This window comes from Tupaia chinensis, unplaced genomic scaffold, assembly GCF_000334495.1.
Source record: "Tupaia chinensis unplaced genomic scaffold, TupChi_1.0 Scaffold138115_2, whole genome shotgun sequence".
NCBI lineage: Eukaryota > Metazoa > Chordata > Mammalia > Scandentia > Tupaiidae > Tupaia > Tupaia belangeri.
The window spans coordinates 298322-322339 of record NW_006198015.1 but is presented as its reverse complement, the minus strand read 5'-3'; the positions used below and the strand labels follow the sequence as shown (position 1 = coordinate 322339).

Here is a 24018-nt window from a genome sequence, read left to right as displayed (position 1 = left end):
CTAAGAAACAAAGTCGTCGTCATCTCATGATGTCACAGCAACGTGGCGCAGGTGGGTGTCAGGCGACGGATCTGTCAAGGCTGCTGTCCATGCACCCCGACCTCTGAGCGGGAGGCGCACACATGTCAAGGCCGACCGACAGGGCACCACTGGCATTATTCCTCGGTTCCCGACAGAGATTCGAAATCCCAGCAAGGAGCCGGGTCCAATTCTGAGAGCCCGGATCTCAGTCCAGCTCGCAATGTGTTTTGTCCTGCTTCACGTGCGTGTGTTTTAATAAAATCGAGCCCGAGGGGCCGGCAAGTGGCATGGTGGTTAAAGGCACTGGATTCCCACATGACCGACCACGGTTCAAGTCTCGGACCTGGTGGCTTGCTTTCTCACTTCCTCTTTCTCTGTGTCTCGCTGATCAAACTGAAAAATAATAATGATAATAATAAATAAAGTTAAATAAAATAATTCTTTAAAAAAAAATCGAGCCCGAGAGGGAAGTGTTTTAATAGAACAGATTCTGGACTTCTCTTGAATTACAAGGACATGCAGGAAAGCCAGACCTCATTCCTCCATAGTAAGGTTGGCCACCACTGAGCAGTGACAGCCCCAGGGACGCGGCCTCCGTTCTGTGCTCTCCGCCCCTCTGCACACCTCCCACGGCTCAACCGCAGGGCCGCTCACGCCAGCCTCGCTCCTGGGTGTTAGCTCCCGGGTCTGGATGGAGCCTGTTCGCCTCTCTGGACTGTTAGTAAAACCATGTGCACACATGTGCGAGCACACGCTCACCCATCCAGAGAGGGCTCAGGAGGAGGGAGGCGAGTTCTGCCCCCGACTTTGCTGTATGTCAGTCCCAGCCACTGATGATGCAGCAGCTCACGGACACCCAGAGCCCATGTGTGTCCCTGGTTAGGCCCAGAGCTCCGAGAGGACCAGGACAGGAATGCTCAGACTCTTCTTAATGAGCAGAGTGATATGATTAGAAGCTTGGCCGCACGTTCGAATCCCTCAAGGAGCTCTGTGAAAGTCCCAGGGCCCAGGCCTTTCCCCAGACCGATTAAGCCGGGACCTCGGGGTGTGGAGTCTGGCCCTCGGTAGTTTTATAGCTCCCCAGGTGATCCTAACCCCGGGAAGAGCTGCCTATTAAGCTGCCTTGGGGAGGCGTGGTTGACGGCAGAGAAGCTGCCAGGCGCCCAGCATTTCCAGGGGAGGGAGGGTATGGGCACTGGCATCACCAGCGTGCCCAGGTTCAGAGCTGGACTCTTCCCGTCCTCCCTTCCTTTCAGGGCTGCTGAGATGCCTGCTCTCCAGGGTGAGGGAGGCAGGACCAGCCACTTTTGCCCTGATGCTGCGCAATGCTTACAAATCGGTTCCAGCCCTGTCTGCTCCCTGACAGCTGAGGCCGGTGTGTGCGAATTTCCCAGAGAGTGTTGTTGTGAGCAGCCAAAATAGCCTTAAAATAAGTGAAGAGCATCCTGAAAATGGTCCGGTCTCAAACACACTGTGTTTTTGTTTTATTTTTATTGTCAGAGGACTCATGCACTTGAGAGAGAACGGGGGAGGGAGGAAGCACTCCCCAAAGGGGCCCAGACACACCTGCATCCCTTCTCTTCCATGTCTCCATCCCTTCAAGGTTTGGGAACACATGTGTCCCCAGGTGTGTTTGTCAAGCCACCAGGGTCGGGATTCAAACTGGTCAGCCATATGGGATCCAGCTCCCAACGCACAGTGCTTAACCCCTGCACTATGAATGTGCTATTATTATTTTGAATACGGGCCAGCAGGTGGAGTGGTGATTAAGGGTGCTGGACTCTCACATAGCTGACCATGGCTCGAGTCCCGAACCTGGCGGCTGGCTTTCTCTCTCTTTCTCTGTCCTTTCTCTGGTCAAATTACAAAATAAATAAATAAATAAATAAAGTTAAAATAAAATAATCCTTTAAAAAATATTTTTTAATAGAGAGATCATTAGACCTGACTGTAAGAATGACGTATTGGTGGGAACCAGCAGTTAGCGTAATGGCTATGTCGCTGGACTCCCATGTAGTCGACCGCAGTTCGCGTCCCGGACCCAGTGGCTTAAAACTCACGCCGGGCGCGTGTGCGTGTGTGCCCAAGATCCCGAGAGGAGAATGGAGGAGAAGGGATTGTGGTGTGGCCATCCCCCCTGGGAGGTGATTTCTCGCTTTCTGTCTCTATGTCTCTCTCTCTCTGTCTGGCGAGCACACGCGCCCTATAGCGAAAACCTCTCCAAAAAAAAAAATGACTTGTTGGGTTCCTGGCATTTCCAAACCGTACTTCCTTAATTCAGACAACTCATTTGGCCAGTAATAATTCCCCTTCCCACTTTTCAGATAGGTTTGGGGAGTAAATTTATCCCCAAAAATAAACCCCAAAAGATGACAAGCAGGAACCAGCAGTTAGCGTAATGGCTATGTTGTTTGACTCCCACGTAGTCGACCGCAGTTCGCGTCCCAGACCCGGTGGTTTAAAATACACACCGGGTGCGTGTGTGTGCGTGCCCAAGATACCAAGAGGGGAATGGAGGGGAAGGGATTGCAGTGTGACCATCCCCCCTGGGGGATTATTTCTCGCTTTCTGTCTCTGTCTCTCTCTGTCTGCCTGGCAAGTGCATGCGCCCTATAGCGAAAATCTCTCCAAAAAAAAAAAAAAAAAAGATGACAAGCTAACCCTGGCTTGGTGCCGTGTCCCCACTTGTTTCGTGTACCCCAAAAGCAGGGCTGTTTTTCTAGGAGGAGCCCCTGGAGGGGCAGCGGGTAAGTCATTTCTCCCAGCCAGCAGAGGCTCCGCACACTGTCCCGGGCCTGAGGACTTCTCCATCGGGAGAAATGGCGTGCTGATGACTTGCCGCACGGGAATGGCCTTGGAAGGACAGTGTTGCCCCTCAGTGATCACTTTGGGTCTGTGACAGCTTTGCACCAAGCTCTGCACCAGGTGAAGGACACCCCTGCAGCTCCAGAGCACCAGCCACCCCTCAGGGAGACGTGCGTGCCAGCAAGTGAAGGCAGTGCCAGCTTCCTGCAAGTGGTTTGAGCAAGGGACCTGAAGAGAGAAGGTGTGGCAGGAACACACGCCGGAGGCACGAGGGCCTTGAGAGGATGAGGGAAACCCAGGGACCCTGGGTGGTGGCGGACAAGCTCCATGGGGTAAGGGCGCCATGAGGAAGACAGGGACCCAAGACGTCACTCTCAAAATAAGGGCTGGGAGGGTCTCTCAGTCCATGCAGCATTAGCAGTGTCATAGAAACAGCAGAAATGTAAATATTTCTCACAGTTTGGGAGGCCGAAAGTCTGAGATCAGGGTGGGTGGGCTCTGGTAAAGGCCCTCTCTGGGCTACTGACCACTGACTGAGCATTGTATGTTCCCAGGGCAGAGAATGGGAGCACGCGCGCTGCTGGGGAGCCCGTTTTAAGAGGGCACTAATCCCATTCAGGAGGCGCAACCCCATGGCCTAAACACCTCCCAAAAGTCCTGCCTCCTAATACCATCACACTGGGGGCTGGGATTTCAGCATATGAGTGGCCAGGGTCGGAGAGGGTGGCCAACATTCAGACTATAACAGTATGGTGGGAGTGCCAGGAACAGCCAGCACACTCAGACCGTAGGCCTAGGAGTGTGGAACGGGAAGGGATTCTTTTCAGAGGTATGGGGAGGGCTCAGCGCCCACCCAGAGGGAGAAGCATTCTGGTCTAGCAGCAGTGGGAAGGGAAAGCTGTTGCCATCCCTAAGCTCGAAGGGCCAAGAGAAAGGAGCAGTAACTGGAAAAGGAAAGTGTGAGGCCATACGAGAGGGGCCGCCCAGCAGGAGCTTCGGCCTTGGGTGGAAGGACACCGCCACTGCCAACCACAGCCTGCCCAGGCGGAAGCGCAGGTTTAAATCCCCTGTCTTGGCCCTTGTCCCGCCTCCTATCTCCTCTCAGTGTCTCTCATTGGCTGAACCCCTCAGGAGCACAGCAGACAAGGGAACCTGATTGGTGTAGCCCCACGTAGATCAGTGACCTACACACAGGACGGGGCAGAGAGGGAAGGGCGGTGGATCTATGGGGGTCAAGAGCGACTTACAGTCAGCCGACTTAATTGTACAGACCTGCAATGTACCTTTGTTCAAACCAAATTGCAAAATTGCAAAACCTGAGTATTTTAAATAGATAAAAGCTCATTTATTCAAAATGGGAGACACCTCCAAGGAGCCTTCCTGAAGTACAACAAACCGTAGAATAAGCAGGTCCCGGACCTGGGACTGGGCTTTTTAAATGTCATTGCAGGAGCCGACAAGAGTTTGAAGTGGGCGTAACAGGTTCGTTTGTGTTTTCAAATAGCCTTCTTGGAGGGCCTGAGGGGGAGGCCTTCACAAGCAGCCAAGAGCAGACGGAGATATCTACATAAGCCTGTTGGTTCCAGAGAGAAAGACGCAGAAGATGAGAGCTATGGGAACAGAGGCTGGGAAGGAGCTGGTGCAAACCGGCCAGGTCCCCGGGTGGGGGTGGTGGTGAGGACACTAAGACTCATCCGCTCCTTCATTCGGCAAACGTCTGCGGAGGGGCTGCTAGGTGCTGGGCACTGTTGATCTTGAGGGCTCTGCAGTGATGATGAAAATAAACAGAAGTCCCCCCACCCCCCCAGAGGGCGTCCACTCTAGTAGGAGAGGGTCGAACAAGTAAAAGGTAAAGATGGTGAGCCGGTTCGGTCTGCGTAGGGATGAGGGGTGGAGAGCACACCGCTGGTTTGGCATGCCTACATGTTTGTAAATGTCTGACAACCAGTTCCCTGCGGGGAAATAAAGGCCCTGATTTGTAGTTTCGCTGTTATTCATGACATAAATACTCCCCCACACCAATCGTCAGCTCATGTGATGTCACTGGAGATGGGGTTGGGAAGAGACGGTCAGTAGCCAGCGGTCACTCAGGGTCTCCGCCGGACAGATACACACACGTAAATCACCCGAAAGAGCAGAGGTGAAGTAAGAGGCAGTCACACAGCTGGAAAGCAGTGAGCTGTGCTTATTATAACCTGTTTTTGTTTTTTGGAGAGGTTTTTGCTGTTGGGCGTGAAAGCTGGCCAGAAGGACAGAGAGAGACAGACAGAAAGGGAGAAATCACCGGGGGGTGGGGTGGGGGGCCACGCTGCAATCCCTTTTCCTCCATTCTCCTCTTGGGATCTTGGGCACGCACGCACGCACACGCACCCGGTGTGAGTTGAAGCTACCGGGTCCGGGACTTGAACCGTGGTCAGTTACATGGGAGTCCAGCGACATAGCCATTACGCCAACTGCTAGTCCCGACTACCTTTGTTTTTAATATGACTTATTTAACAAATGTTATATAATTGAATTTTTAATAATGGCTATAATCAATAGCCAGCTTCCAAAATCCCTCGTTTTATTTCATTTTAATTTTAATTTTTTAGAGATATTTTTGCTATAGGGCATGTGTGCTCACTGGAGAAACAGAGACAGAGAGACAGAAAATGAGAAATCAACCCCCGCTCCCGGGAGGGTGGTGGCCATGCCTCAATCCCTTCTCTATTCTCCTCTCAGTATCTTGGGCACGCATGCACATTCACCCAACATGAGTTTTAAGTCACTGGGTCCGGGACTCAAATTGCAGTCGACTACGTTGGAGTCTAGCAACATAACCATTACACCATCTGGTGGTCCTGAAAATCCCTGAAGTTTTTTTTGTTTTCCTTTTTATTTGTTTTTGTTTTTTGGAGAGGTTTTTGCTATAGGGCACGTGCGCTCGCTAGAGAGACAGAGAGAGACAGAGAGACAGAAAGTGAGATATCACTCCCACACACACACCCCGCAATCTCTTCTCCTCCATTCTCCTCTCAGGATCTTGGGCAAGCACACACACGTGGCTAGCGTGCGTTTAAGCCGTGGGGTCCAGGACTCGAACCACGGTCGACTACATGGGAGTCCAGCGACATAGCCATTACGCCAACTGCTGGTCCCCAAATCCCTGAAGTTTTAACAGCAGCTGTTGTTAGCCAGTGTGAGCTGGGTCCAGGGTACCAGTAGCTCGCTGCATGTGGGATACCCCAGTGCGGTCCTAACTTTGTCTGGATGCTCCACCAGGTCTGAGAGTATTTCTTCCGCGGTGGCCTCACTGAAGTGGTGTTTTCTGAAGTGGTTCCCAAGGAAACCAAGCCTCGCTGAAGCCCTCACAGCCAGAGCAGACACGGAGCCTGGCCCAGGCACCATCAGGAACGTATCCATCTGACCGGCCCTGAGCACCCACCGTGCACAACATTGGCAGAGACGTCCTCAGACTCGGGGGTGCAAAAGTCTTGGAATGTTAGCAGATCAAATCCAGAAGTGTATAAAAGACCATGACCGAAGCAGATTTATTTTATGAGTACGAGTGTGTTCACAATGAAAAAGTGATACAATTTATGATATTGCCAAATATAAGCAAAGGATTATCATCTCAGATACAGAAAAAGCATTTGCTAAAATTTAACACGTGTTCATGATTTTTTAAAAAAATCTCCCAGAGGGCATGTGCATTCACAAGAGAGAGAAAGAAGAGAAAAAGTGACAAAGCACTCCCCCTGGGAGAGGGTCACACCGCAGTCCCTTCTCCATTTCTCCCTCCTTTCAGGATTGCGAGCACACACCCAGTGACTATCTCCAGCTGCCAGGTCTGGGACTTGAATCATGTAGTCAGCCATTTGAGATGCAGCCACTGGGACCAGCAGTTGGTGTAATTGCTATGTCGTTGGACTCCCATGTAGTTGACAGTAGTTCGAGTCCCGGACCCGGGGGCTTGAACACAGGCTGGGTACATGTGCGTGCGTGCCCAAGATCCCGAGAGGAGAATGGAGGAGAAGGAATTGTGGCGGGGCCATCCCCCCTCAGGGGTGATTTCTCGCTTTCTCTCTCTCTGTTTCTCTCTGTCTCTGTGGCAAGCGCACACGCCCTATAGCAAAAACTTCTCCAAAAACAAAAAGAAAAGGGATGCAACCACCTTAGCCACCATGCCACAAGCTGGGGCTGTTTATAATTTTTTTTTTTTGAGAGGTTTTTCACTATAGGGCGCGTGCGCTCGCCAGACAGACAGAGACAGAGAGACAGAAAGCAAGAAATCACGCCCCAGGGGGGATGGTCACACCGCAATCCCTTCTCCTCCATTCTCTCGGGATCTTGGGCACGCATGCACACGCGCCCGGCATGAGTTTTAAGCCACCTGGTCCGGGACGCGAACTGCGGTCGACTACGTGGGAGTCCAGCGACATAGCCATTACACTAACTGCTGATCCCTAAACACATTCCTTTTGAGAAAAGAAGAAGAATCTATGTACTTAGGATCCATGTGCTTGGCTTTATGTACCATTTATCTGAATTAAAGAGTGTGGAAAAGGAGGGAAGAAAGAGTAGGATCCCAACCTTCTATTTTTTAAAATTTATTTATTAATTTTTATTATCGTCATAATCTTGTTTATATTACATTGGATTGCATATAACTTTACAGTGTATTACATTGCTTTTTCAAACGGGAATGTCATGCATGTCAGTCAATACAGAGACATTAATCTCCCCGCTTCATCATTTAATAACTTTTCATTGTTTTTCCCGATTATTATTATTATTCTAATTTTTTTTAAACAGTCAATCACTATTTCTCATTTTGCTTGTAAAAAGACTCTACCCATCACGAAATACTTCTCAGACCAATCCAGTTGAGAATACTATACATGTCGTCATCAACAGGTGATAAGCCATATCTGTTTCCCACTAACGTCCTCCCTATTTGTTCTCTTACTTATTTATTTTTTTGGAGAGGTTTTTCGGTATAGGGCGCATGCGCTCGTCAGACAGACAGAGAGAGACATAGAGACAGAAAGCGAGAAATCACCCCCCGGGGGGATGGTCACGCCGCAATCCCTTCTCCTCCATTCTCCTCTCGGGATCTTGGGCACGCACGCACACGCGCCCGGCGTGAGTTTTAAGCCACCGGGTCCGGGACACGAACCGTGGTCGACCACGTGGGAGTCCAGCAACATATGTTCTCTTACTTTTAAAGTCACTTCCTTCTCCCTAGAAATGCTTTGGATTCGATGCGGCATGTCCCTTGGCGGTCACCAGCACCACTTACTACCTTGGAGCGAGCAGGGTTGGTTCCACAGCAGGGTCAAGGGGGGCCGAGAGAGGTAAAGGCTGGGGAACAAAGAACCCCATTGTGGGAAGAGATCATCCCCGAAAGCCGATGTGGTGGGGGCCCTCACGGGACAGCAAGCTCTGCTTAGTGACTCCGTATCAAGTGGCCTCCTAGAGAGCAAGGGAGGGTCCCCTCGGGAGCTCGGTGCACACGGACCTAGGTTCTAGGGTTGCACATTTCCATCTAAAGCGCGCAGTCCCTTCCTGGATGGCGGTCACGTTACACAGCGCTTCGGGGATTTTCACATCGGGCCACCAGGCTATCACTGCCCACCGCTACCGAAAACCCACCTTCTTTAGGAAACAGAAGATAAGCCCTTTCCTTTTCTTTTTCCTAAGAAAAGCCCTCGGCAGGTGGATCTCTTCTTTCCTCAGCGCAGGGGCAGTACCATGCTCCTCACCAGCCCCCAAGATTTCCAGATGAAGTTGCCAGGACTTCCTTTGAATGACTAGAATTTAAAACAGAAACCGAAAAGAACCATTTTCTTGTAGAAATACAAATATTGGCAGATGAATCGCCTGATTTCAGAGTGGGGGGCGAAGGTTGTGGATACAACATGAAGGGCAATGAGTTAAACATCGTTGAGGTGGGGTGACGAGAGCGTGAGAGTTTATTAAATAGTCTGTTCTACTCTTACTGTTTGAAATCGTCTCTAACAGAAAAGGACATATTTTCTGCAGATGAATTGATGTGTAGGATAAACATATGCATCTGATCACATGAATTAATAATCAAAGAGTTTTTTTTTTTCTTAATTTTCTTTTCTTCTTTTTTTTTTTTTGAAGTTGCCAGAGGGCTTATGTGAGAGAAAGCACCATCTAATGGCACTTGGTCACATGGCAATCTCTTCTCCATTTCTCTATCTCATCAAGATTCTGGGCACGGGGACCAGCAGTTAGCGTAATGGCTATGTCGCTGGACTCCCATGTGGTCGACCGCGGTTCGAGTCCTGGACCAGGTGGCTTAAAACTCAAGCCAAGCGCGTGTGCGTGCATGCCCAAGATCCTGAGAGAATGCAGGAGAAGGGATTGTGGAGTGGCCATCCTCCCTGGGGGGTGATTTCTCGTTATCTATCTCTCTGTCTCTCTCTGTCTGTCTGGTGAGCGCATGCGCCTTACAGCAAAAACCTCTTCAAAAGAAAAAAAGATTCTGGGCATGTGTGTGTGCACACCAGCGAACACACACACACACACACACACACACACATTCCTGGCATGTTCTTTAAACCATGAAGGCTAGGATTCAAACCCTGGTCACCCATGGGATCAGTGCCCTTAACCACTAGGCTATAGGGCTGACTCCTAAGGAGATTCTGACTATTGAAATCAACCTGCCATTTCTCACTGAGCCTTGAAAATGAAAATAAAGTAAAATTTCCTGATTTGATCTTCAAATCATTAATTACTGTATGCCACCGATGTGTTCTTCATTGACTAGTGTCCAAGCTTAGAATTTATTTATTTATGTATTTTTTTGGAGAGGTTTTTGCTATAGGGTATATGCACTTGCCAGAAAGACAAAAAGATAGAAAGCGAGAAATCACCCCCCAGGGAGGATGGCCACTCCACAATCCCTTCTCCTGCATTCTCTCAGGATCTTGGGCATGCACGCACATGAGCCTAGTGTGAGTTTAAGCCACCAGGTCTGGGACTCGAACCATGGTCCACCACATGAGAGTCCAGTGACGTAGCTATTACGCCAACTGCTGATCCCCCACACTTAGAATTTAAAAGCTTATTTAAATTTTTCTTTCCTTTTATTTAAGTTGACTTATTTATTGAGAGAGAGAGAGGGAGAGAGGTCCTCACGAAAGGGTCCCCACATTGCAGGGTCCCCCGTCTCAGCCAGCTCAGATCACGGGCATGTATATGTATGCAGGGCACGCTCAGGGAGGTCCCAGGACTTGAACTCAGGACCTTTCCCATGTGGCTCCAATGGTGTTATCGTTGTACCACCATTTAACCTCATTTTTATTTCTGATCACTAAAGAACATATTTGGCTTTCTTGTACTCCTTTTCTTTTAATCTGGCTTCTTTCAGATAAATAAGTCAGCATAATAAGATTCATCCACTTTTTCTTCTTTTTTTTTAGAGATTTTTTACTATAGGGCACGTGCGCTCGCCGAAAAAACTGGCTTATTCTTTCACATTGATGGCCATGGGGGCTGCTCCTGATTTGGGGCAAGTGAAGCGGCTATGAGTAATCACTTACGGATGATTCCTGATACCTAGGAGTAGATGCTGGACCGTAGGGTAGGTATGTGTTCGACTCTGTAAGAAAAGGCCCAATTGCATATTCCCACCAGCACTGCATGAAAGTCCCAGTTCCTTCACTTCCTCGCCAATATTTGCTATGATCAACCTTTGCCATTTTTAGTTAAGGTGGTATTTTATTGACGTTTTACTTTGCAAATTCCTAATGACGTTGAGCATCTGTTCGTATGCATTGACCACCCCTTACCTCCTTTGCTGAAACACCTGTTTAAATCTTCTGTGCATTTTTAACTGATTTCTTTTTTTTTTTTTTTTTAGTAAGTTCTGGGAGTTCCTTAAATGTTTTACAGACTTCATCAGTGATGCCATCTGTGTCTAGATTTTCCTCATGGGAAGGTCTTTATCCATGCATTCAATTTATTTTTATTTTAATTTTATTTATTTATTTATTTATTTTGGAGAGTTTTTTTTGCTATAGGGCAAATGTGCTAGCCAGAGAGACAGAGAGAGAGAGATAGAGAGACAGAAAGGAAGAAATCATCCCCCAGGGGGATGGCCATGCCATAATCCCTTCTCCTCTATTCTCCTCTCAGGATCTTGGGCACACACACACACACACACACACACACGTACCTGGTGTGAGTTTAAGCCACCTGGTCCAGGTCTTGAAGTGTGATCGAATACATGGGAACCCAGCGACGTAGCCATTATGCCATCTGCTGGTCCCCATTCAATTTATTTACTAGATACAGGGCTATTTAGTTTATCTATTTCTTCTTGAGTGAGTTTTGGTAGTTTGAATCTTTCAAAAGAGTTCTCCATTTCATCTATATTGTGAAATATATTATCATAAAGTTATTGATATTATTTCTTTACTTGCTTTTTGATAACTTTATACTCCATAATGATGTCACCTCTCTCATTCCTGATGTTGCTTATTTATATTTTCTCCTTTTTTATCTTGGAAAGTCTCGCTAAACATTTTAATATTTACTTAAAGAATAAATTTTCATTCAGTAGATTTTCATCTATTGTTTTTATGTTTTTGAGACTATTCATTTCTGTTCTGACCTTTATTATTTCCCTCATTCTCCTTCTGTTGAGTTTCATTTGTTTCTGTTTCCTACTATCTTAAGGTGGAAGCAGAAGTCCTCGGTTTATGACCTTTCCTCCTTTCTAAATTAGGCAATTAATACTATAAAATTTCTCCTAAATACTGCTTTTGTAGCATCTATACTTTATTTTTATTTATTTTTTTTTTTGTCACTGGATCCATGTACTCGCCAGAGAGAAAGAGAGATAATGAGAGGGAAAGTCAGAAATCGTTCCCTGAGGGGATGGCCACACTGTAATTCCTTCTTCATTCTCCTCCTGGGATTTTGGGCATGCATGCACACAGGCCCACTATGATTTTCAAGCCACTAGATCTGGGACTTGAACTGTGGTCAGCCATGTGGAAGTCCAACACCTTAACTACCACACAACCTGCCTCTATACATTTTTACATGTTGTATTTTCACTTTTACCCCATTCAAACTGTTTTCTACTTTTCATTTTTACTTCTTTGATTCTTGGGTTATGAAAGTATTCTCTAAATATTTGGGAATTTTCCAGTTAACTTTCTGAATATTAATTTAATTCTACTGCAGTGAGAGAACATAACTTAAATCTTTTCAAATTAATTGAGAATTATTCTGTATCCAAGATATAAGTCTTGGTAAATCTTCTGTGCATATTTCAGAATAAACTTTATTCTGCTTTTTTTGATGAGTGTGCTGTAGATGTTGATTACATTATGCTAGCTGACAGTGTTGTTCTTTTTTTAAAAAAAAGAATTATTTCATTTTGTTTATTAATTATTATTTTTTAATTTGTCCAGAGAGAGAAAGGGAAAGTGAGAAAGCAAGCTGCCAGGTGATTCAGACCGCTGTCAGCCATGTAGGAGTAGAACGCCCTAACCACCACGCCACCTGCCAGCCCCAATGGTGTTGCTCTTATCATCTATGCCCTTGCTAATTTTTTATCTATGTATCCTATAAATTATTATGAGTTTGACTATTTCTTCTAGAAGATCTTTCAGGTTTTTTTTTTTTTTAGTATTTTGAAGTTCTGTTTATTACGTGCATAAATATTTTGAATCTTTACATTTTCTTTATTAAATAACCTTTTTTTATCCCTGTTAATAGTCATTGATCCAAGTCTACTTTACATGACACTGATATAATCACTCTACTCATCTTTTATTGCTTTTAATAACTTTGATTCTTAGAGCAACTTTCAGCTTTCATTTTACAGTGTTAGCATGGTTTATATTCACCTGTTTTTTTTTAAGAGAGATTTTTGCTATAGAGCATGTACACTCACTGGAGAGACAGAGACAAAGAGATAGAAAGCAAGAAATCATCCCCAGGGAAAATGGCCACACCACAATTCCTTCTCCATTCTCTTATCAGGATTTTGGGCACACACACACATGACCAGAGTGAGTTTTAAGCCATCGGGTCTGGAACTCAATCCACAGTGGACTACATGGGAGTCCAGCGATACAACCAAACACCATCCACTGGTCCCAGTATTTGCCATTTACAAAAAAATCTCTATGCATCTTAATATTTAAAGCACAGGGATCGGCAAGTGGCATGGTGGTTAAGGCTCCTACATGGCCAACCATGGTTTGAGTCCCAGACCGGCAGTTGCTTTCTCTCTCTTTCTGTGTATCTGTCTCTGATCAAATTTAATAATAATTAATTAAACAGTTATTTAAATTTTTAAAATAAAAGTAAAACTTTAAAGTGTGTTTTTTTGTAATTACCATAATTTTAGGTCTTGTACTTTTATCCATCTGATGATCTCTGGACCTTTCATTTGAGGTTTTGTGCCATTCATATTAAAGGTGATGGTTGAACGGGTTAGGTCTAAGTCTATCATCTCGCTATTGTTTTGCTACTTGGTTCCTCTGTTCTTTGTTCCCTTGTTCTTCTTTTTCTGCTTTCTTTTGGATAAGTGAAGTCTTGTTTGTTTCATTTTATCTAATTGGCTTTTAAGTTACAACTCTGTTTTGTTAGTATACTGATTGCTTTAGAGTGTATACATCTCTGATGTATATATATTGTCAAGTGATATTTTGCTGCTACTCATATAGTTTAAGAACCTTACAATCATGTATCCATGCCTTGGTGGTTTTGATGTCATGTGTTTTACTTACATATGTATGGTAAACCCCACAAAACATTGTGTGCCCTTTGTTTATTTAAATGGTTAATCTTTTTCATGAGATTTTAGTAAGAAAAATCTTATATATTTTACTCTTTTAGTTACTATTTCCAGTATTCTTTTTTTTTTTTTTTTTGAGAGAGGTTTTTGCTATAAGGCACATGCGCACGCCAGAAAGACAGAAAGAGAGACAGAGAGACAGAAAGTGAGAAATCACCTCCCAGGGGAATGACCACGCTACAGTCCCTTCTCCTCTATTCTCCTCTCGGGATCTTGGGCATGCACGCACACGTGCCCACCGTGAGTTTAAGCCACCGGGCCTGAGACTCAAACCATGGTTGACTATATGGGAATCCAGTGACATAGCCATTACATCAACTGCTGGTCCCTCCAGTATTCTTAATTACATTCTGTAAATTTTTATTTTCATTTTCTTCTGGCTGAAAGACTTCCTTTAACATTTCTTATAAGGGCCTGCAGGTGGCATGGTGGTTGGGGTCACTGGACTCCCACATAATCAACCACGGTGCAAGTTCCAGACCTGGCGACTTGCTTTCTCACTTTCCCTCTTTCTCTTGCTCTCACTCTGCCCCTCTCTGGTCAAATTGAAATAAGTAAATAAATAAAGTTAAATAAAATAATTATTAAAAAAAAACATTTCTTATAGTTCAGGTCTAATGGTAATTAATTCTTGCAGCTTTTGAATGTCTGGAAATATCTGTAGGTTTTGTTTTGTTTTTTGTTTATTTTACTTTTTAGGCTTTTGCTATAAGGTGTGTGCATTTGTCAGAGAAGAGACAGAGAGAGAGAAAGTAAGAAGTCACCTCTGGCAGGGGATGGCCATGCTGCAATCCATTCTCCTCCAATGTCTGCTCAGGATTTGGGACACACACACAGCATGCTTTTCCAGCCACTGGGTCCAGGATTCAATTAATGGAGTCCGCCATGTAGGATCCAGCCCCTTAACCACCACACTACTGCTGGCCCCGTCTGTGCTTTTCATTCTTCTATTTTTAAATGTTTTCAGAGGTAAAAAAAAAAAAATTCCAAATATATGTTTTATGCATTTTATTTTTTGAAGAAATATTTTATTTAACTTTATTTATTTACTTTATTTTTACCATAGAGGGACAGAGCAATGGGGTTGGGGGTGGGGGGGGGTGAGAAAGCAAGCTGCCAGGTCTGGGACTCCCACCGTCAGCCACATGGGAGTCCAGCACCCCCAACCACCACACCACTTGCCAGCCCCTCTTATAGCATTTTAAAGATTTGCTCGACTGTCTTCTTTGTGTTCTTTCCAACAAGGAATTTATTATCATATTTATGCTTGTTCCTCTGTAAGTAACATGTCTTTTTTCTCCTGACTGCCTTTAAAACTCTATTACTCATCTGAGCAATAGGATTACTACCAGTCTTGGCACCATTTCCTTCACATTTCTTGTGAAGTTGAGCCTTTTTATTTTCATATTTCTTTTCCTATCTCCCTCTCCCTCCAGGGACTACAATTACATATATAATAGGCTGGTAAAGATGCTCACATAGCTTATGATGCTGTTCATTTTCATACATTGACTTTCTGTTTGCTTTCCACTTCGGATAATTATTATTGCTATGCCTTCGAGTTTACTCATCTTTTTTTCTTTGCTGTCTAATTCTAACCAATGATATATATATTTTTTATCTCAGACATTGAATTACTTCTAGAAATTCCATTTGGGAAATACGAACATATAATTATGCATGTTACCTGTATTTTACTATATACTTATATATAATCTTTCTACTTGGGAACCAGCAGTTAGCGTAATGGCTATGTCGCTGGACTCCCACGTAGTCGACCGCGGTTTGCATCCCGGACCCGGTGGCTTAAAACTCACGCCGGGCACGTGTGCATGCGTGCCCAAGATCCCGCCGAGAGGAGAATGGAGGAGAAGGGATTGCGGCGTGACCATCCCCCCTGGGGGGTGATTTCTCGCTTTCTGTCTGTATGTCTCTCTCTGTCTGTCTGGTGAATGCACGCGCCCTATAGCAAAAACCTCTCAAAAAAAAAAAAAAACTTCCTACTTACCTTTCTGAATGTATGTAATACAGTTTGGTAGTACTGTTTTTATATTTTTTTGTATGCTAATTCTAACATCTGTGTCAGTTGCGGTTCATTTTAGTTGACTGATTTTTAAATTTTTCTTCTCATTAGAGGTCATATTTTCTGCTTCTTGCAGGCTTGGTAATATTTGGTAGCCTGCCATGTACGAGTTCATTTTTACCTGGTTGATCCAAGAATATTTTTGTAGTCCAATAAATATCTTTGAGATGCGTTCTGGGATGCAGTTCATTGGAAAAGTTTCATCCTTTTGTATTTTTCTTATAAGATTTGTCAGGCAGTACCAGAGCAGCATTTCTTGTAAAGTTAATTATTTCTCACAACTGAGGCAAGACCTGCCTGCGTAATTTACTCAGCAACCCATGACCTGTGAGGTGCGTTAGTCTCGCTGGAAACAGGTGGTTACTGGCCCTGAGCTTGCACCAGGTGCTGTTCCTGCTTATCTCTTTGGTTGCCTCCTTCCCAGGCCTCCGTAGTTCTTTATTTGCACGTGCTGAACACCTGAGGGAGGCCCTCTGTGGGTTACCGGCTCCCTCCTCCTCAGTGCTCCCACATGATTTCCAGCTCCGTTGTCCGCCCTGGACTCAATTCCATGTCCTCCTCTAGATCTGTAGATACCCTGGGCTCCATCAGGGTCTGTCTTTCTTTCTTTCTTTCTTTCTTTCTTCCTTTCTTTCTTTCTTTCTTTATGATTTTTTTTTCTTTTTTTTGGAGAGGTTTTTGCTATAGGGCGCGTGCGCTTGCCAGAAAGACAGAGAGTGACAGAGAGATAGAAAGCGAGAAATCACACCCCAGGGGGGATGGCCACACCGCAATCCCTTCTCCTCCATTCTCCTCTCGGGATCTTGGGCACGCATGCACACGTGCCCGGCGTGAGTTTAACCCACCAGGTCCAGGACTTGAACCGCGGTTGACTACATGGGAGTCCAGCGACATAGCCATTACGCTAACTGCTGGTCCTCCACTGGGATCATTCTTTCTATATTGAGGCCTGGGGACTCTGAAGGCAGGAAGCTGGGGCAATTGTAGGGTTGGACTTGTTTCTTCCCTGTTGCCTTCAGAGAGCCTTTGTTGCCTGACGTGTAGTATTTCATATTTCATGTTTCATATCATTTGTCCTTGTTTTTCTTGGTGTTAGTTTGTTTTGCTTCAGATAAGAATGTCAAGATGATCCCCAGCCCTTCAGTTTTTCTGAAAGAAGAATTCTTGGTCAATTGAGTTTCAACAACATTGCCAAGGCCATTCAATGGAGCAATACATAGTGGCAGGATGATTTAATGTTAATATGAAAACCAACTTTCAGTTCCCACCATGCACGAAAACTAGCTTCCATTAGAAAACACATGAACAAATGTTTGCAACCTTGGAATAAGCAAGGATTACTTAGAACAAGAAAAACATGAAACGTAAAGCAAGAGAGTGATGGATTGGGCTTTTAAAAATATTTATTTAATTTTATTTATCATTATTATTATTTGTTAATTTGCTACAGAGCATGCACGTTCACCAGAGAGAGAGAGAGAGAGGGTGAGAGAGAGAGACAGGGTAAGTGAGAAAGCAAACCACCAGGTCTGGAATTTGAACCGTAGTCGACCATGTGGGAGTCCATTACCTTAACCACCATGCCATCTGCTGGCCCCTGATGGACTGGACTTTATCAAAATAAAAATCTTTTCTCTCCAAGACATCGTTTAAAATAACAATAATAAAAGAGCTGGTGACATGGTGATTAAGACGGCTGTATCTCACATGGCTGACAGCAGCCGTTCAAATCCTAGTCCCAGGGGTCTAAAAAAACTCCCTGTGCATGTGCCCAGAATCCCGAAAGGAGAATAAACGAGAAGGGACTGTGTGATCACTCCTCGTGGGGAGCGCTTTTTCACTACCTCTCTGTGTCTCTCCGGCACATGCATCCTCTGGCAAATTAAAAAGAAAAAAGGCAAGTCACAGAATAGAAGAAAATATTTGCTACCCATATAGCTGCAAAAGCACTTGATTCAGAATATATAAGGAGTTTTACTACTTTAAATGTAAAATTAAGCAAACCAATATAAAAAAATGTACAAACTATTTGAAAAGACATTTCAAAAACAGGAATTTACAAATAAGCACCTGAAAAGATGCCCAGGATCATTAGTCTCAGAGAAATGTAAATTAAAACAACATCGAGAATGACTAAAATTCAAAACACAAATGAAGCCTGTCTACCATCCCCAGAGTTAGCTAGTTATACTCTGTAGAGTGGTAAGTGAAATGGCGCTAGTCCTCTCGGAAATTCTTTATGAATATGTGAAGTTGAACATTCACTTACTGTTCAATCCAGCCATTTCACTTCTAGATATATTCCCAAGAGCCATAAAAACATGTTCACAGAAAGGCATGTCACACATATGTGTAGCTTATTTGGAGGTTTCCAAATCTGGGCTGGCTCTATGGTGAGCAGTAACACACTGCTCAGGGGAAGTTCATGGCAACTGAGGCTCTGCTCTTTGGCCAAGCTGACCTGAAACTCAGCAGGCCCGTGCACAAGAGCCCAAGACCAGACTGGAGGACTGGGGGAAGAGGACCGAGGTGTGGCCAGACCCTGTGGAGAGGGTGCTTCTCTCTCACGTGTGCACACTCGCTCTGTCATGAATAAAGGAAACAGAAACTAATGATAACACAAAATTAAGGAACATTTCCCGAGTCTAGAAATAACTCCGACGTCCATCAATAAGTGATTGTACAAGTCAAGTGGACTGTGTCTATTCTACGGAATTCTACTCAGCAATACCAATGAAGGAATTGCTAATAACATAGGGACATGGATGAGTCTCAAAAATCACCACTATTTTTTTTTTAATTTTTACTTATTTATTTAATTCCATTTGTTATCATTATTATTTTTCAATTTGACTGGAGAGAGACAGAGAAAGAGAGAAAGGGAAAGTGAGAAAGCAAGCCACCAGGTCCAGGACTCGAACCACTGTCAGCCATGTGGGAATCCAGCCCCTTTAACCACTACACCACCTGCTGGCCCCCATTGCTATTTTTTTATAAGCGTTATTCATTTATTTCTTCCATGAGAGGGAGAGACAGAGAGAGAGGAGGGGAAATAGGAATTCCCAACAGGTTTTCACCTCATGACCTACCCCAGCCTCCTTCAAAATACAGGAAGAAAAAATTGACAGAACTGAAGGGAGAACCAGGCAAATCCACTATCATTTTTTTTTAAGAGGTTTTTTTGCTGTAGGGTGGGTGCTCTTGCTAGAAATAGAGAGAGAGACAGAGAGTGAGAGAAAAGTCACTCCCCAGAAGGGATGCCCACACCACAATCCCTTCTCCTCCATTCTCCTCTCAGGATCCTGGGCACGCACGCACACATGCCTAGCATGAGTTTAAGCCACCGGGTTCAGGACTCAAACCGCTGTTGACTACGTGGGAATCCAGTGACATAGCCATCATTAGGCTAACTGCTGGTCCCTATCATTCTTTTTTTTTTGGGGGGGGGGGAGGTTTTTGCTACAGAGTGCATGCACTTGCCAGAAAGACACAGAGAGAGACAGAGAGACAGAAAGCAAGAAATCACCCCCCGGGGGGATGGCCACTCCACAATCCTTTCTCCTCCATTCTCCTCTCGGGATCTTGGACACGCACACACACGTGCCTGGCGTGAGTTCAAGCTGCCGGGTCCAGGACTCGAACCGCTACATGGGAGTCCAGTGACATAGCCATTAGTTAGCAAACTGCTGGTCCCTCTACCATTCCTTTTTAACACTCTTCTCTTAGTAGTTGATAGAGCAAGTAGACAAGCCCATCAATAAGAATGAAGGTTTAAATAGCAGTATCGGGACCCAGCCCCAGGCTGCATGCTGCAGACAGCAGGCTCCTTGGCGTCGACCATGTTATCTGGGACACGCTAGGAAATAAGCAATTCTGTTCCTTCAAAATAAGAACCAAGACTCAGAGCTTTTGCAGAAATGAATACGGTCTGACTGGGCTGTGTAATCAGTCATCCTGTCCCCTGGCAAGCAGCCACTATCAAAGAGGAGAAGTGACAGTGCTACCTGCATGCGAAGATTATAGAACGAGCAGCTTTTCCCAGGCGTCTCTGGGAACAGGCCCGGCTTAATAAGAACCACAGAGGGACCAGAAGATGGCGTAATGCTTACGACGCTGGACTCCCACATAGTTGATGCAGTTCAAGTCCCAGACCTGGCGGGCTAAACTCACTCCAGGCACACGTGCATGCATGCCCAAAACCCCAATAGGCGACTGGAGGAGAAGGAATTGCAGTGTGGCCATCCCCCTGGGAAGTGACTTCTTGCTTCCTGTCTCTCTGTCTCTCCACCAAGTGCACACCCCCTCCATAGCAAAAATCTCCCTTAAAAAAAGAACTACAAGAACGCACTGGAGCGAAGAGCTGAACTTTCATTTACAAGCTTACTAGCCCCGTTCATTCTCCACAAATGCACACGGAGATTCTCCAGGGTAACCCAGAGCCCCATTCGAATCAGGAAACTGACCCTGAAGCGACAGAGGAAACTTGCTCCTTTGCGTAAGAAGGGGGAGCGTAGGGAGAAGCGAGGACGAGGACTGATGGCCGCTCAGCCGGACAATGCCATCGCGAGGGAATTACCGCAGAGACAGAGACAAGGCACGGACTGCGACATCTACCACTTCCCCATCCGTGCCTTCAACAAGGCCCTGGAATGACAGGAGGCGGCTTCAGACGCTGAAGGAAAAGGTGACGAAGAGGAGGAGGAAAAGAACTTGGGGAAGAGGATGAGGTGGCCTGGAGTGACCTGAGTGATTTTGAGGACATGGGTAAGCTGAAGGCCGGCGGTGATGACGCTCAGGATGGCGAGTCCTCCAGTGAGGAGGAAAGGACAAAGGCCCTCCACGAAGGCCGAGCACCCATAGGAGGGCCTGTGCAGAGAAAACGAGTCTACGTGGAGATTGAGTGCCAGCAGGAGGCCAAGCTGTGGCCGAGGCCAGAGCCACAGGCACGTGGCCTGCCCTCAGACGTGTGTCAGAGGACGGAACCTTCCGAGCTTCTCCTTTTCCTTTACCTCAAACACACACGCCCCTCCAGTTTTTGAATCTACTGAAGTGACAGCTCGAGCCAGTGAAGCTTAACAGATGAGGTCTTGAAGCAGCGATGAGATTAGCAACATTAAACTACTCCTAAATTGTAAACAAGAACTAATAAATAACAGTATCAAAAATCTCGACCCAATTGCCCGTTAGAGAAGGCAATACCAGATAGCTCAAGAGTACGCATTTGCTTCAACTATGTAAAAGTATGAAAATTGAATATGCTGGGCCATCACATAATACTAATCATTTAAAAGCGTTCATATTCTCTGCATTCTCTAACCAAAATGTAATTACACTGTGGATCAATTGCAGTAAGACAGCCGTGGGCTACATGGCATGTACGGTGCTGGTCACGTAGGTGCAGTGGAGCTGGGGATTCCTGAGCCCGGTGGCACCTTGGCTGTCACGGCGTTGGTGCCCAAGTCACTGCTCACATCTCTGTGATCCTGGTGAAGACAGAGTTACCGCACTGCCCATAGTACAGAAGTGTACTACAGGGACCAGCAGTTGGTGTAATGGCCATGTCGCTGAACGCCCATGTAGTTGACCAAGGTTCGAGTCCTGAACCCGGTGGCTTAAACTCATGCCAGGCGCATGTGTGTGCGTGCCCAAGATCCTGAGAAGAGAACGGAGAAGGGATTGCGGCATGACCATTCCCCCTGGGGAGTGATTTCTCGCTTTCTGTCTCTCTGTCTCTCTGTCTTTCTGGCAAGCACACGCGCCCTATAGCCAAAACCTCTCCAAACCCCATATACTACATGCAGTCACGTATGGTGCATACTTGATGGTAAATGACTCTCACTGGCCTGTGGACTTACTCTACTACATCATTATTTTGGAGTACACTCCATCTACTTATTTCTGTAAAATTGTTTTTTCTCGTCTTTTATTCATGGTAGACCATGTAGGCACTTGTAAGAGGGAGAGAGAGAGAGACAGAAACGCCCTCTGCAGGGTCTGGTCACACCCTGGTCTCCTCCTCCTAGACCTCCAGCTTGCTGGATCTTGGGCCCTCACCTGTGTGCCCAGTGTGTTTCAGGCCAATGGGGTCAGGGATACAAACCATGGTCGCCATGTGGTTTCCAGCTCTACAGTGTGGCTCTACTGCCTGTGCCACCTCAACTGGGCCAAAAAAGAGGCCAAAAAAATACTATAGAAGAGTAAGCCAGGCCAGTAGGTAGCATGGTGGTTAAGGTGGCCAGATCCCTCATAGCCAAGTGAACAGTTCAAATCCCTCATCTGGTAGCTTGAAGGACGTGCCAGGCACGTGTGCATGTGTGCCCAAAATCTCAAAAGGAGGGAGAGATGGAGGAGCAAGCACTGTGGTGTGGCCATTTCCCATAGAGGGTGCTTCCTCTTCTCTCTGTCTCTCTCTACCAAGCACACACACTCTATAGAAAAGTAAATAAATAAATAAATAAATAAATATTCCTGGGTCAGCTGGTGGCGTGGTGGTTAAGGTGACCAAATCGCACATGACCAACTGTGTGGTTCAAGTCCCAGATCCAGCAGCATGGAAAACACACGGGGCACATGTGGGTGTATGCCCAAAATCCCAAGAGGAAGATGAAGGATTGCCACATGGCCATCCTCCCAAAGGTGTGTTCTCACTTTTCCTCTCTCTCTTTTTCTGTCTTGTTGTCTCTCTCCAGCAAGTGCACACACCCTCTAGCAAAAAAGAAAATCCGTCCCGCTGAGTTACTTCAATTGACACATTTAGTTCTTTTTCTGGAAAGGGAGTTTGTGAGCCACTCATTCCAGAGAAATAAAAGTTCGCATTTGCATGTCTGAATTAGAACCGCAAGTGTTCATTGCAGACCGCCTGTTGGCTAATCTGACTCCATCGTCCTTCCTTTCTGTGGTTCGAACTGTGCAGGCACCTGACGCCTCAAGGCTCGTTCCATCTGTGACGCGTCCATCCTCCCCTGTGGGTGTTAGAAGATTGCCTTTCTATTCAGATTTGCTTTGGAACGTTCACAGAGACAGCCTGCGCTCCTCTCTGGATGAAAAAGAACGCGCCAGGAGCCTCATGGCAACATGAATAAATGGAGTTACGTTTTGGCGCACATGAATTGCCATCAGAATGGAAATTCAGAAGGACCTCAGATGTCAGGAAAACTTGTCCTTCCTAAGAAAGACCATTCCTGTGATTTGTGTGTAGGGACAGAGAAAGTCTTAGGCCTCAAAAAAATTCTAGAAAGCTATTTGGAGCCTAGTTCCTGATAAGATGGAAAATCGAACAGAGTATATACTGCCCGCTCAGTACATAGCACACGCTCAATAAATATCCACACTCTGTTTTGTTTTGTTTTCTGTAGGGTGTGTGTGCCTGCCAGAGAAAGAGAGAACAGGAAAGTGAGAAATCAACCACCCCTGCCCCAAGGAAGGATGGCCACATCACAATCCATTCTCCTCTTGGGATTTTGGGCATGCACACACATGTGCCCAGCGTGATTTTCAAGCTACTGGGTCCAGGAATCGAACCATGCAGTCAGTCATGTGGGATCCAGTCCTTAAACTCCATACTACCTGCCAGCCCTCCAATCACTTTTTAAATTGATATAGGAATTTAAAAATTATTGTTGGCCCATACACATTTCAATTGATGTGTTTTTCTAGAGATGTTTGCATTTTAAACCTTACCGGTTATTTGGAGACTGTAGACTTCATCCCACTCTGGAAGGGGACATCATCAATGACTGTCATGCTTTCTGGTCACCTAGCGTCTTTGAACCGAGTTGAAGGGTTCTCAAAGCTTTTCTCCCAGCTTCCCTTGCAGCAAGGGACCAGCCTGACTCCCGCTCTGCCGGTCAAACCCCCTGTGCCAGACTGTGAGTTTGAAGGTGCTGATGTCAAGAAACAGGCCCGTGAGATCCGCTTGGCAGCAGTGGATTCAGGCTGCAGAGTGCAGGGCCCAGCACCACCACGGAGCCCAGCAGGGCCCCCACAGTGCCTGGGCCAGTCTCACAGGGAGCACTATTCCTGACCACACAGCCGCCTTGCCTGGTGTTCTGACCCACGTGGAAATTCTGTGAGCCATTCAGTGTTCTCTAAAGGACTGCTCTCAGTAGGGGCTGCAAACTGGCAGCAAAGGCTTGTCTGATTAGAAATGCGGAATCCCAGAGCCACTGAATAAATCTGTATTTTTAACAAGCTTTTTAGTAGCCTGAATTTGCATTAAAGTTACAACGCACTAACAGATTTCGAAGCCATCCACGAGGTGATGTTTCATTTGTGATAA

The 24018-nt window shown here is 45.9% G+C and overlaps 1 pseudogene; it reads left to right on the top strand.

Annotated features, from left to right (window-relative positions):
• LOC102495666 (protein MAK16 homolog) overlaps positions 1–23763 on the top strand; it is a 25102-nt pseudogene extending 1339 nt beyond the window's left edge.
• Positions 23764–24018: the final 255 nt, after the last annotated feature.